Here is a 6,000-nt window from a genome sequence, read left to right on the forward strand (position 1 = left end):
AGCTGCCCGCTTAATTTCTTAAAACATGAATGCATATTAATTACACAATCAGTATCCATAGCATTACAATAGAATGTTTTATTGTCACCGCTGCCTAGCACCTATTTATTATGATTGGTTGCGAACGCCACCGGTGTAATGGAAGTTCTGTAAACGTTATGTTTACAGTTTCTTGTGGAAAACAAAAGTTTTGTTGTAAACACTAAAAATGTATTATAACAATTCGACAAAACTAGCGTTCTTTGGATTGTTGTAAACATCCTTATATATAATACGTGAAGGCGATTTCTACGAAACACTACTCCTCCGATAATAATGGACGGATTTTTACAAACGACGTGTCAAAATAAAGTATTTTTTGTGTAGACGCCCCCTTTCAACAATTCCTGTAATAAAAATCCTCGGGCTTTGCCCCAAAGGCCATCAAAGTTGGAGTTTCTCCCATAAGATTAACATGGGGAAATCTAAATATTTAATTGGAAACTTTGTCTCCACTAATTTGAGAGAACGGCTGGACGTAGAAACTTGGTCTCCAAAGAAAGGTCTTGGTCTGTAGATGAGTTATCAAAAGAAACACGAAGTAAATTCCCTTAGGGCTCTGCCCCAGAAGCTTTTAAAGATACCTCGACAAATTTGTTTACATTTTGGCCATGTGGATAATACTGTTTAATGAAACAGCTGTTGATTTTTCAATTGTGTTTTAAACAACACAAATTTATTGGGAGTTACTAAATTCTACCAAAAAAGTATTTGCAATGTTATTTTCTGATTTTTAAATTAATTTTCTTCTTTATCATGTCATGTTTTACAATATAACGTTCCATTACGAAATCAGTGGAAAATCCTTTTATCATAGCAATTCTTAAATTATTTCTTATTGAACTATCTTATATCTATTGTAAGGGTTGGTGTCTGCCTTTTTCACCACTCTTGCCTACATTTTATCATATTATTCTACACATATCAAATATTTATGTAGAAATATCTGCTCTTATCGTGTCTAATAAAATCTGAACATAGAAACCTTGCCTAAAATGGTACCTATCTTGACAAATTATTTGCACCTGCCTACACTATGGACTTTAGCGCATTGGGTTGTTAACATTAATGAAAATAACACGACATTTTGTCTGTAAAATATGGTACAAAGAGAAAATACTATTTAAGCAGCTCCTGCCACGACAGAAAGGTCATGTTCCTTTTAAACTAGATCACATAATAATCCTTTATAAGATACGTTGATTAACAATATGTAAACGTCAATATATTCATAACTGCCAATTTACAGTATTTTTGCTTTTAGGAAATGTCCCATTGCTATGTCATTTCCATTATTTGTTGCCGATGAAGCCGCAAGATCATATGAACTACGAGGCCCCTAACACTTCAAGAATAAAAGCCAATTTCACATCAAGTATTCCACTACACCTAACATTCTGTAGAGAGATTTTATTGACAACTTTATGTTATTGATAAGGCTGAGACAACTAACTGACATCCCCCATATCAAGAAATTCCAGCTTTAACAGTAACCCCACAATCAATTTCTCACAACTATGCTAGAGGGTTCATTCATTGGTACAGAAGTACGATATGAACTGACGCGACGTGACGAAGTAAAAATCTAACTTACACCGTAACGGATATAGGCCCTACCTACCTTTGAAGTTAGAATATGTCTTCCAAAAAAAATTATCTTTTGAAATAAAATCATTTTACACTGTTTAAATCACGGAAGTGTTTAAATACAAAAGATCCACCAATACGATTTTAATACTATTTAAAGGTTCTTCCAAAGGCAGAGATAACATAGTAATAATAACTCCGATGACGTACGGTATGGGGAATATTTTATTCATTGAATGATCAACCAAATTTGGCAACTAACTCAATTAATATCATTATTTTTTACACCTATTACTCTTTAAACAATGCAAAATGCTCAAAATATGTATATTTCGCCCAATTTATCGCAGTAAGATGACTTCAAGAATCAAGAAGAATAAATATTTTTATTTCGTTAATTAACGTAAGCCTTGAAAGTAACGTCGATTTCGACGGGTTTCACCTAGTTTAAAAAAAAAAAAAAAAACGTGTTCTTATATGTTGTAAACGCGGCTTTTGAATTTCAAACAGTTACATGTTCCATCTAAAATAGAAACTCAACTGTTCCACTTACACAATACAGAGAGTAAATAGAGCTACAGTCATCATATGCTGCTTATTATTTTGCTCAGTTTTCTGAAGTGATAGATCCGGGTCCATTATAAACAAAAAATTAAAACTATAAATAATATTCATATCAATACGATTGAACACTTGGAACAGATCATGACAGAAACCCAAAATGATGTTAGAAACATTTCCCCTATAGGGAATAAGCTATTACCGTAGTACTCATGGTAAGACCTGGACCCGGGACCGATTTACTTTTTCGTTTTGAGGTCCCTATAGACCAAAAACACTATCCCTATAAGTGGTTTTTTAAATTTCAAACAGTCGCCATTTTTGCTAGGGTGGTCCTTTTGAGATGAAACTTGTGGCTCCTTACTCAGAAAAAAATTGCCTTTAAAATGATGTATTATTTACCATAGGCTTCCATTAAAACTTTTTACTGCATCCTCAACAGGACGTTCCCTATAAGTGGTAAAAATTTTCATAAGGCACCAAAAGATAGGTAAAACCATAGTATATCCGTACACAAAATATCAGTTGTTTTTCTTTAACCACTCACCAGATATAATGTTGGTTCCAGACATTTTCAACACCCTGTATATGTGTCCGTTAGCGCGATAACTCAAGCAAAAATTGTCCGATTTTAATGGAATTTGGTACAAACGTGTAAACCTACATTTATTCGAACGAGTTCGCGAACCAGCATGATCGGACTATGGGTACAGGGGTTTATGGGGGGTTTTATGGGGCAAAAATTGGGTTTTCCTATTTTTGACCCTAAAAACATAAAATTTTGCATTTTATTTCTAAACCATTTTGTAGAGTATAAAAAAACAAATGATTTAGTATATTGAAGCGTTATTATGCGCCTAATGGTTACGGAGAAATAAAAAAAAACAACTGTAAATTAAATATTCCCATGTTATTCTTATGGAGAATAAGTAAACTGTAGTAGTTTGCTTGTTTATGATCATATTTTGATCAAATTTGGAAAATGCATTCATTTTATACTTAACTATTAACATTTTACAAAAAAAAAAAACACCTTTTTACCCTCCCTGTTGCAGCAAACCTAAGTACTCGTTTAACTAATGTTATTTAAATAGGGGATAAATGTGATATTTTTAAGGAGACATTTTTGTGCAAATCCAATCAGGCAAATGGAAATTCGCTTAGTCTGCAGGTTTGCTGCGGCGGGGGTATTTGGTTATAAATTCATTAATAAATTATAGTTGAGACTGAAAAGGTTGACAGCTCAGCTATCTATGCAACATTGTTGAACATTTTTAAACGGTTTACAACATTCAGATCATGTATGTAATATCAGGTATGTAATATCATGATGAACAAATCAAAGACCTTGATTTTACAAAATATAATCCACAATTAGCTAGTTTTAATTTAGTCGTGTATTGATATATGTACTAGGATTGCTTTCATAGTAGTGAAAGCCAGTTGACCGCAGTCATCACGTTTCATGGTTTTAAATCAATAAATGTAATAAAATCATTTCAGTCAATAAATTAAAAAAAATCATAGATATAATACAAAATGCAACTATTTCATCAAATCTCATCAGTTTCGCTCAGAACTATCAACATCTATAACAAGTTTCATAAGTAAAGATGTGGACATTACATACATATCCTCAGTATCGGTATTTTTACTGTGTTTGCTTGCTAATGTCATCTGGTGAACCCACAGTTCTGGTTGAACCCGACCTTGAACCTAGACCAATCGACATTTTCTCAATCCTAACCAGATTTCGCAATTCAGGCAGAAATAATCCTGCATCGATCCATACATACGATTAGCAGATGTAGTTTTTTTAAGACTTGCCTGCTTTGAGATAACTGCACAAATAGTTGTCACCATACCAAGTGTTCTACATTCAACTATCTCAAACCATTGCCAGAAGTAGTTGTTCGTGCGTTTCGGGCGTTTATTGCTCCTCTTCATTTTCTCAAAATATCAGGGAGTTTTTGAGAATCCATTCTGAAATTTTCCTTAATATGACACTCTTATGCGAATGAGGGGTTTTCTTGTAAAACAAAAACGCAAGAAATACTTTATCCTTCTTGAACAGTAATCTATATTTTTAATTCGCTAGGCATATTTTTGTCATAATCGTTTTGGAGCGGTGGGGCTACCGATTACCATGTCCAAGGTGTCGTTAGAAAGGTCTTAGCATGCAGTTTTGCCATCAAACAAAAAAACTTTGGAATTCCATCAGGGCTCTGCCCCAGTGCCCTTCAAAGTTCCCATGTTATTCTTAGGGATAAAATGTTTGTTTACATTTGAACAAATGAATACTTGTGAACTAATGAAATTGACACTAATATTTGAACTGATTATACTAAAATTGGAGACATGTGCTATAAGGATTTATTAGATTAGTTGAAAATATTGATGTTTCACTGTTTTAAACCAGTTTTTATTTGCACAAAATCAAAACATAACAAAAAAACGGAAATCAGTCGGAAATCGGAAAATAATCGGAAAATAAGAGAGGATACATTATATGCAAATGCAAACGTGCTGGGAGCAGAGTGAAGAATAAAGGTAAACGTTCGAATATAATATGTCAAACTTCAGAAGGAGACTGGAACAAGATTGGGAGATGGATCATTATTGAACGCAGTTTGTCATATGGCATGGAAATTTCATGGCGAATTTGCGGATATTTAACCTGGTGGAAGAGGAATTATGCAGATGCGGAGAAATAGTGACCGCGAGTCAGGTTTTGATGAATTGTCCACTTCAGGAGGCAAATAGGAAAGATCAGGAAGAGGTCTTGGATAGGAAAGGTTTAGAGATGAGAAAATATAACTTGATAAGAGACAAGGAAACTATTAAGACCTTTAGGTAAGTAGCACATAAATAGGAAGAAAAAGGGATACATACAGGCTTTTAAAATTAAAAAAGAAAGAAACAAAAAGAAAAGGAATGAACATTTCTCCAGGAAGGGGAGAGGAAAGGTTATAGTGAATCCCAATGATCCCTATCACTCAGGGTGGTAGGGGGTCGTGCTGTTAGTATTTTAGACGCATAATATAGGGGAGGGGTTTGAACAAATAGTTTGTTTGGACGAGGATTAAACTTGGCCAAAGTCTGAGAAGAAGGAAGATTTTCTTGGCCTGCAAATAATTTGATTGTTGATTAACCTAAATAGAATCTTTTACCGCCTTTCACAAACAAAACTGCAAAAACGGTACGAAAACTGCCAACTCAATTAGACCTTTTACCATCTCCACCTTTAACAACAAAACCAAGAATCTTAAAACGCCAAATAAAAAAATATCAACTCAAATCCGTTCTCTCCCAATAACTTAAGATAAATGTTATGTGTTATAACCTTATTTAGCTACGTGAATCATATCTGTAAAATACTCTACCTATTCGTTTGATGGTCGTTTCCAAATTGCGACTTAAATGTAAACTTTCTCTGTATTATTTGATCAGTGGTCATCATCCGATTTTTTTCCTTTGTATTGTGTTTAGGCCGTGGTTTGATTTTAACAAGCTAGGATTCTTTGTTTTGTTTACATTTACGTCGTTATTTTGTGACCATAATGGCAACCCATAAGACCAATGTTAAAATTAGAAAACTTTGAGTTACTTTTAGATTATGATTATAAATTATATATATAAAAAATTGAAATTGGTTTCGTCAAAACCATCCAAACATTTTACAAAACAACCTTGGTAAGTTTGGCTAAAATAAGTTCAGCTGTTTTTGAGTTGTGTTAAAAAGTTTGCATTGAAGTCGATCCCAAAGAGCTTCGCTTCGCTCCGTTCAATTAATTTATATTTTCAAGAAGACGG

Source organism: Macrosteles quadrilineatus, unplaced genomic scaffold (assembly GCF_028750875.1).
Source record: "Macrosteles quadrilineatus isolate MER2022 unplaced genomic scaffold, UCM_ALF_1.0 Scaffold_2__2_contigs__length_208266976, whole genome shotgun sequence".
Lineage (NCBI taxonomy): Eukaryota > Metazoa > Arthropoda > Insecta > Hemiptera > Cicadellidae > Macrosteles > Macrosteles quadrilineatus.